The 10,322-nt window shown below is 36.7% G+C and overlaps 1 pseudogene; it reads right to left on the reverse strand.

Moving 5' to 3' along the window:
* Positions 1 to 5,076: 5,076 nt before the first annotated feature.
* LOC128202781 (cationic amino acid transporter 4-like) lies at positions 5,077 to 9,423 on the reverse strand (annotated as a pseudogene).
* Positions 9,424 to 10,322: the final 899 nt, after the last annotated feature.

Raw genomic sequence — 10,322 nt, forward strand, 5'->3', positions numbered from 1 at the left:
CTGAAAGTTGATATTTTCACTCCTTAGTTTGCAAATTAAATATCAAAGTCATATTTCTATTATTTCACTGACACATTCCATATTTCATAGAAAAGCTTGAAATAAAAAATAGCTTTTCATTCTTTTTGATGAAATAAGGAAATCATTACATTTTGTATTTTAATTGCAGAACAAAAGAGCTATATTTTACGGGCGGTAGTCCTTTAGTGTTAATACGTATTGTCAACAACTACAGTGGCCTGACCCTATTTTCGATTCCAATGGCTGCAAATTTCTCGTCAATCCCTGGTAGATCATAGAACGGTTTACAGTCAGATTCTAATAGGTATCCATCCACATTCGAATTCTCGTCTGGTCTCGCGTAAATTGCCGTCTGCACCTAATTGTTAAACACAGATCATGTATTTCGTTTTGGGGTTCTTTTATGAATTTTAACGTTTTGTCCGAAGGCAATTATAAAATGAACATACTAAAGTAGGAGTTCTTTTATTGACTTTCATGCTATACCATTGTTGCTTCCAATATAAATGAACTTTCTGTCAGTCAAAAGTCAGAGCATATAGTGATTTTTTTAACAGATTCAAAGCGTTCGTTATATACAAATGCCTTCGGTATCGCTTCGTACGAACGATCGCAATAATCCAATGTAAATGTTTTTCCAAATGTTTCTCGCCTTTCCTAACGGTAAAATACGGCTTGAACGTAACCGCATATTTTATTTACGAACTTAACGTTCATCAAGTTACGTTTCCGTACCAAACGTAGACAACGAAGCGAAACAATTCTACCTAGATTTTTCACCGCGTAACATTTTGAGAAATTCGGTTAAGACATTTAGTATGATTTAACCTGGTAAGAGCACAGGCATGGGTAGTCTCCCTTTGCAAATCCGAGGAGAAGGGCAAGGACAAACACAATTGGTGCCATTGTACACCGAAATGATCTGAAAAGCAAACGTGGAATGTTTAATTAATTGTAGTGGCTTAATGTTTTCATTATTGGTGTTTTGAACAGCTTTTGAAAATGTATTGACATTTGGTGATGTTACCTTCGAAAATAATGCACCCGTCAATTGTAACCACGCCCCCCCCCACCCCCAGGTTCGTTGAAAAGCGGAGACTTGGACTTTCGGTCCAGCAAAGCCCGGGTAAAATCCCTGCCCGGCGGAGACGAACTGATGGTAAATTCCCCGCCAAACGCCCCCCGCACCCCGGTTTAGCTAGGTAAGGCCCATGTCTCCGCTATATTATTTGGCACGAAGACAAAACCACCGCATTCACCCGGCACTGCGGGGCCATCTGGAAGGTTAAAAACGACCCATTTCCCCGGCTATCCCCGGTATACCCCCGTACCTGGGGGGGGGGGGGGTTACAATTGACTGGTGCATAACTTAATAGGTTATTTGTCGCGTTTATATGTCAAACATTTGTGCTTGAGCAAATATAACAATTTGGGGCAAATATTCCCCTGAGGAATTTTTGTATGCGTTTATATGGCAATTGCGAAGATGAAATATTTTTAGTACTGTATAATTTACGGTAGACATTATGATGCAGCTAAACGCTACAGTATGATATCATCATCTGTATTGAACACTAATCTTATTTACTTAGCGATATTAAATACATGTAAAAGAGCAAAATAGGTAATTTAGACATAAACATAACTTTTCAAACAACATTTTTTTCTACTGTAATACCCTGCCAATATCGAAATATCCCCTGGATGAAATCGAACGTTTATATAACATGAAAGTCTCAAGGGGGAAATTTCATGGGGTTTTATTTACTGTAAAAACCTGTCAAAATAACTTAACCACTACGCAAGGGTAAGTACTGTCATATAAACGCAACAACAATTATTTCACCATCAACCCGTGTAATTGAAAATGTACAGGGCGCTTCAGCGTGGGACTGTATTATACACGTCAATCAGAGTAGTCGCTGACGTTACTGTTTTGTAGTACGTTGTCAAATATATTGATCAAAATAACTAGCATGCGGTTTAAGTGAATACCTGTGTATTTTAATGGGTTGCTTGTTGCTGAACGGTTAAGCTCCGCCTACTAGTTACGGTTCCGATATGCGAGTTAATGAAGGAAACAATGTACAAAAAGCTTGTTTTGTTTTTTGAAGTTTGAAGATTAAACTAAATGCGTACTAGCAGATACTACGATTGTTCATGTTGATAGACGTGTACACAAAATAGCGCTTTGTAAATTTGGCCTAGAACAACCCTTTAAAGCACAAGACTCTGAAATTCATGCATAAGACAGACGCCAAAACTTCAAATCGTGTAATTTACCTTCTCATAAGTCAATTCTCAATGGTATCCAACATGTTTCCATTTGGGCCTCGACTCAATGTATGTTTATGTGGATAGATAAGAGTTAGTTAGCTTTAGTACTGTACTAATATAACACGGTTTATGGCATTGGTTCATCTGCCACATATAAGTTGCCTTTAGGCCACAAGAAGTTTATGATTCGTTCCGCAGATTTACCGCACCTTTCTTATGGAAAATGTCAAAATAATGTTTTTGTGCGACTTTAGGAAATCAGATTGTTTTGTGGAAATTAGCTTTTTTGAAAGCTGCAATGTTATGGGTTATAATTTTCCGAATTGTTTTGTAAAGGGAGGTTACCTATGCGCGGAGTTTAATATATTAACTGGTATTAATTATTTCAAATAAAATTGCGGCTTCCTGTAAACATGTTTTGTAATTTTCAAACTGAGGTAAAATGTGTTTCTCACTGAAATGAATACTTCACTTCGGAGATTTATTTTCAAAAGACACCAGTTCTCTCGAAGAATGCCTATCATTTAACTATGAAATGTTTGTCGTGATGATAAAAAAACACAAATTGTCGCTTGTTCAAGCTTTTTACTGTGTTTTAGAGTATGTGTTTTTTCAAAAGGCTATTGTCTGATTCAATTTCTGACACAAATGACTAGAATTTGATTTGATGGCGTCGATGATGTAGAAGTTAGCGTTCACTTTGCAAGAATATGGTTTCATTTTTTATTGGTCTGAAATAATGGTTGAAAGTCATTTTTGACCAAATGTTGACAAAACAACATGTTCGGACTAGTCCACCTTAATGTTAATGGCCATCAACTAGTCTAATGACGATTTAATAATTATGGCAGTTACAGGGAGAAATGTCAAAGTAATGAAAAAGTATCCCTGAACGCTTTTTATTGTTCGGACACTCCTAAAAATAGGTCAGCCTACTTTGATAATTGGTTTGTTTGTTCTAGGATTTATAAAACAATTCGCTGACCATAACATTGTCTCTAGCATGGACTTGACAAGGGCATTCTGCTAGGCCAGAAAGGGCACTTTTGGTGCGCAATGAATTGGCCTTAATGTGGCATTTGCAACAGTTAATGATCAATTCATATTGTGTTTGTGTTGAAACTACTTTCAATACTAGTAATTTGTTATGGTTTTGTAGCTGATTCCTTTACTTTTATGCCAAATTATGTATAGTTATTGTTTTTGTACTTATTTCTAAAAATAACTTGACAGTATGTTCAATAAATATCAAATATACGAGTTCATTGTTATCAAAGTGGACTCTGTCTAACAAAAGGGCAAAGCAGGGTATAGTAAAATGAAAAAGGGTGCCGGAAAAGGGCAACAAGATGCCACCCACCCTGCTATTTTGACCTACCTAAAACAGTATTGTGAACAAAGCCTGTTAGTGTCCATTATGGTGAACACATGCTTATTTCATTTACAGTGATATTAAACTTGAAATTAAATCAAGCAAATGAAAGGTTTACCTGGTACAGACTCCTTACTTTCGTTATGCTGACTGTGTAAAAACATACAAACCTTTCATTTTATGTGTCCAAAATCAATTATAATAAATGCCTAAATACAGTTGCAAATTATGTTAACGTGATTTCGGTAGAGTATAAGCATCTTCCATGGCCGATCGTATAAGATAGGGTCATCCCAATCCGAGCGTAGGGTGTTTGGCGGTAACGAGGTTGTGACGTCATGTCCGGTAAGATGACTTCATAATTTTGATATGTCAAAACGTAATTTCTTGTTCAAACACACTAAGTACTGAATGTCTTTAAAATGTTCTCACGAAATCAATACGAAATACTAAGCTTTCCTCTTAATGTTAAAATGGAAAATGTACACCAGTATTCAAATAAATCTTCATCATAAAATACAAAATGAAAAAGTAACGTAAGCCTATTGCCAATTGATTGATTTGTTTACACACATGCAGAGTTATATATTTTCTGACCAATAGATATAAAATATGTTATATTACATGTGTTATACAGATAAAAATAAGTGATGTCTATAATTAACCGGGACAATGGCTTATCATGTGATAAAGTGTATTATATTAAACGAACTTTTCTTTTGTTTCATATTAAACATGTCTTTCATAATACTTTTTAAATTTTCTTGAAAATCAAACTGTTTGGCAAGGGGTCAATGCGGATACGGCATTCAAGTCGGATTGAGCATTTCGGTTTAATGAAGGGAAGAAAATGCTGGTTTTCACTACCATTTATTCCACACAGATTTAATATGGTCACTCCAGAAAATGCCCATGACACCTGTTATTTGAGAGATGCTTGAAGGTTGTAAGAAGGTTGTAAGAACACTGGTGAATTTGTGAAGAAATAAGGAACTAAAGCACAAATCTTTGCCTCAATATTTGATCTAGTGACCTAGTTTTCTTCACCAGAGGTGACTTACATTCACAAAGGTCTAAAATACCATGTTGAGAAATATTCTGACAGTTTCATGACGATCGAATTCAATCTGCTAATGATGACACTTAAAACGCAAAAATAACGACACCCGAACCGACGCCCGCCCAATTTCCGCCATTCTTGATTCGGAAAAATCCAGAAATATTTTTATGCAATCCTTGCATTTAATAAGATTTGAAAAAGCAACTTCTAAATTCCCTTTTACATGACCATTCAAATCGGAAAAATAATTTTGAAACACATGCTGGTTTTCCAAACTGTCACTGCTATTTACAAGCACAATACATAGCGCGGAAGTTAGTTTTTTGTGACTTAGGATATGCGCATGTCACATGTTGCCATAGGTAGGTTGTTGGTCTTTGTTGATTGGTTGCTGCTGAACCACCTCCTCGTCAAGTCGCGCGAGAGTACCACGTGATATGTCAGCCTCGCCTTCATACGTAACCATTGGACCGTAGTTTGTCGATCGACCCTCTACGCTGTTCCACAAGCCGTACGTGAAATACAGAACGAAACCTGGAAAACAGGTAACATTTATTACACCATGACATACTCTCTCATGGCAATGTGTCTCGCAATGAAGTGGTGTATCGCATTCGAGTATAACTGAGCACAACTTTGTATTCAAAAACGAACTGTAAGTATATTCTTGTGTACCTGTGTTCATGAAAAGGGTCTCGAATAATGAAGAACAGAACAAAACAAAACGGAAAAGAACATAACGAAACAGACCGGAACAGAACAGAACAAAATAAAACAGAATGGAACAGAACAAAACAGACCGATACAGAACGGAACAGAATATGTTTTTTAATTTAAGCATGACAAGCTCATCATGAGCAGATGAAAAATACAATGGTTCAAACTTCTATATACATGTATATCGTTTAGTTTCCAGGTATGATTTTTAAGGGTAAAACATACATTGTCGCTCCATGTTTTGTGTTCAAGAATAAGGCACATTTTACGAAAATATATATTATAGATTTGTTGAAATTCTAGCGATCACGGAAAAGCCTTAAGACAATATGAATATGTTTCTGCGCCAAAATATTCCAGACGATCCAATCAACAATGCCTTCTTACTTCTAGAGAATGTAATTTCAGAAAAGTGAATAAATTTCATTAATGGTTTCAAAAATAAAATCATCTTCGAAAGCCAAAAGCCACAAGCTGGTGTTTGAATTGTATCGACCTAAACGTTGAATGTAAACCTTGGTTGAACTACATTCAGTTAAATTGTTCTTTCATTACATTCAATACTTAAACCTGAATGAAATTATACATATATTTTGCTTGCTACATTAAATCTTAAAAGGACTTAAAAAAGGAAATTTGTTTATTGGTCCTTCTATCACAATTAAGCACTGCCGCGATCCCTTGAGATCATGTTTGAAATCGACTCGTAATATTTATCAATATTTCTAAATATAGCCATCGTCGGATACCCCCGATACACTACTGCTTCGTTGTGTACCTTGGGCGATTTGGTTAGAACAATCTTGTAACCATGAATAATGAATTCATAATGCAGTTTCCTTAGTTCCGCAAAGCACCAATGCGGAAATATGACTCTCACATTTGTACAGACACGCATGCTTATATATCCCGAAGAGGAAGTATTCTGGCGAAAACTCGAATTTAACTCCGTACGACTGATCATAAACATTTTAAAACGGCAACTAGACCACTCGCCTGCGGAGACAACTGACACAACTGGGTGATATAAGACTATGATTTTATCATTGTAACATGCGATTTTATTAGATGAAGAGATGTCTCCCCTGCCTCATAAATATTCATGTCAAACAACATTTTTTTCAGTCATTTTCCCCACGGTATGTATGAAGTGTATCAGAAGAAAGTACCGTGGTTGCCGGCGATGGAACATAGCATGTCAACGGATATCATGTTAAATAGCGCCTTTGATGACATTCATTAGTTTTAAATATTACTATACATGTTACACTTGAACTCAGTTAAGTACTATAAAATGACCTTGCTGGATTTGAATCACATACCGATAGTAACCATATCCCTAGACGTAACCATGTCAGTGGACCCAGCTTCATCATGAGGGCAGTGTTGCAGGCTATACTCAGCGCAGGAATAAGGGGGACCAACGGAATCTGAAAAAAGGGAGATAAAAGACGTTGAATAAACACAAACAAAATCAACAAATAACTAATACATACGTAGCTATAGTTATCCATGTTTGAAAATCGGACTTCATTTGCTATCGATAATCGATTCGGACCAAGCATTTCGATTTACAATCGGACAACAATTGAAGCTCATAATATCATTTGGGAATACATTCTTTATACATAGTATCATTATGATCATTTAAATGATTTAACCAGGAATCAGGAAGTGTGATACTATAGTCATGCTTTTGGGAACAGTTAGTTAATTTCCATAACTTTATACTGTTTTTAATGTTTTAATGAATGAAATGAACAACAAAACACATACAAAATATTTTGACATCAGTTGCAAAATGATGCACAACGCATCAAGTACATGTTGGTAACCGCAACAAAAAAGATACGTAATACCGGAAGTAGCATAAGCGATATCTATTTTGGACTACAACTATCAGTTTTGCCAACATAACATTGTCAGCGAAGATTTATCGATTGCACTATATGATCGTTTCATCATTAAATGAACGATAAAGAGAATCCACCGCCTGGCATTTTCAAGTTTGTACTATTCAGTTAAGGGATGCGACACTTTGTTTTATGTCTAATCAAAACGGGTCCCTTTAAATTGCTGCAAATTACATAACAACATATCTTATTATTACATATTATATTAGATAAACCAAAGAAAATTTACCTGGAAGGTCAGGAAAGCGTCATTTTTCTCGTGCGCCACCATCGCAAGGTAACAGACGATCACCATGGCAGCAAAGATTATAATCAACAGTATGGCCCACCAGGATCCTCCGCTCACATACTCGTAGCCAAAGATAACCGTGGCATTCAGACATATTATACTCACTATCAAAAGGAAGGTCGCCAACATGACGGCGTTTCCTGGTTCAAACTTATTCAGAATTGGGAATGCCTTAAGATTTTGTTTTAATCGTCCAAATTCATCTTGGCTTTTTGACTTTTTGATAATTGAAGATTCTTCGCCGATGGAGGTAGATTCAGGGTTGATGACGTCATCTTCCGGTTTCAGTTTGAATTGGCATTTATACACAGGGAGGTATCGCAGGACAATGACGCATGCTGAAACTATTGTGTAGGCGGTTAAAGTCCCTATAGACATAAACTCTACCAGAGTTGTAATTTCAAACAAGAATGCCATCAGGGCAGAGACTGCTCCAAACACCGCTATTGCAACAACTGGAGTTTGAAATCGAGGATGTACGTACGCTAAAGATTTGAAAAGTAGACCGTCTTGCGCCATGGCGTAAACCGCCCGCGGAAGAGAATAAGCGCTTCCGAGCAATGACGTAGTGATACCAAAGAGTGTTCCAATTCCAACTAAATATTTCGCCCATGTTATCCCCCTTTCTGCAAAAGCCATTGGAAAAGCTGCCGACGGATCAATGTCTGTATAAGGAACAATCAAAGTCAGCGCTGTTGTTGCCAGGACATAGATGAACGATACTATCAGCAGTGACGTTACTGTGGCAATCGGAATGGACTTCTCCGGGTCCTTGGCCTCTTCACCGGACACAGCGATACCTTCAAAGCCAATATAGGCGTAGAAACACGTGGCGGCCCCCGCTAGCGAGCCTCCAAATCCGTACGGAAAGAACCTCCATGTTCCGACCACGTGCGGCCGTCAGCGAACGCAAAACCGGCGCAGATCAAGAACAAGATTACCAGGCAGTTGATCATGGTAAACACTGTATTAAAGTGGACAGTAAATTTAGCCCCACTAGCAATCACAGAAATATAAGTATGGTAATTGTCATTGCGATAAAGTCTGGGTAGTCTGATATCCATGGCGAATCATGGCTGAGGTATCCGATAGATTCCAATGTACCTTTCCGTATTGCTCCGTCGAACAGCGAATCTATTGCTCCGCTCCACGCCCTGGCAACTGAAGCAGAACCGAGGATGTGCTCCAGCACAATGTTCCAACCAATCAAGAACGCCCATAGCTCGCCGATTGCTATGTACGTATACGAGTAGGCGGAGCCAGCTTTAGGAACACGGGCCCCGAACTCAGCATAACACAGAGCAGACAAGATGGCAGCGAATCCAGCAAACACGTACGACAATATGGCGGACGGTCCGGCCAAGTCCCTAACAACAGTGCCTGGAAAACATTAATGTAAGATTGTTTCTCTTTGTTCCTGAGTAGGACATGTACCCGGGTATCGATCTTAAATTACCCGCGGGTACCCAGGAACCTGTAAATGCAGTTCATGCCACAGAATAAACACGTCATGTAACAGTAACAATGTCATCTGAAACAAAAACAAGTATTGTTTGAAAATTTTAATAGTTTGTCATATGAATGTATGTTCAAGTCAGCTCCGTCACAATAGGGTGGGTGGGGGAGGCAACGCACAATGAAAAGCAAATACCTTATTAATTCGCTTTAACAAGCAGAAGGCGATAGGGTTGACGTGTGGCAGCCCAAAAGGACCATATATTCCATGATTGTGCTGTACTGGTGGAAACCGGGTACTAAAATTATACCCGTCCATGCCCTATTCGTAAGTAATTACAATAATATGTGTTATGTTATTGTGTTGTACTAAGTATATATATTACCATGTACTTGTTTTGTACGACGTATATATGGTATTTTTTACTTGTATTGTAATAAGTGTGTATGTTATTATGTACTTGTGTTGTACTAAGTATATATGTAAACTATGTACTTGAGTTGTACTAAATATATATATATATTACCATGTACTTGTTTTGTACGACGTATATATCGTACTTTGTACTTGTATTGTAATTAGTGTATATGTTACTATGTACTTGTGTTGTAATAAGTATATAGTTTACTATGTATTTGTGTTGTACTAAGTATATTTGTTTACTAGTATGTATTTGTGTTGTACTAAGTATATGTTTACTATGTACTTGTGTTGTACTAAGCATATATGTTTACTATGTATTTGTGTTGTACTAAGTATATTTGTTTACTAGTATGTATTTGTGTTGTACTAAGTATATGTATATATGTACTGTGTTGTACTAAGTATATTTGTTTACTAGTATGTATTTGTGTTGTACTAAGCATATATGTTTACTATGTATTTGTGTTGTACTAAGTATATTTGTTTACTAGTATGTATTTGTGTTGTACTAAGTATATATGTTTACTATGTATTTGTGTTGTACTAAGTATATTTGTTTACTATGTTTTGTGTTGTACTAAGTATATTTGTTTACTAGGTATTTGTGTTGTACTCAGTATATTTGTTTACTAGGTATTTGTGTTGTACTAAGTATATATGTTTACTAGTATGTATTTGTGTTGTACTAAGTATAATGTTTACTAGGTATTTGTGTTGTACTCAGTATATTTGTTTACTAGGTATTTGTGTTGTACTAAGTATATATGTTTACTAGTATGTATTTGTGTTGTACT

The sequence above is a fragment of the Mya arenaria genome, chromosome 9 (assembly GCF_026914265.1).
Source record: "Mya arenaria isolate MELC-2E11 chromosome 9, ASM2691426v1".
Lineage (NCBI taxonomy): Eukaryota > Metazoa > Mollusca > Bivalvia > Myida > Myidae > Mya > Mya arenaria.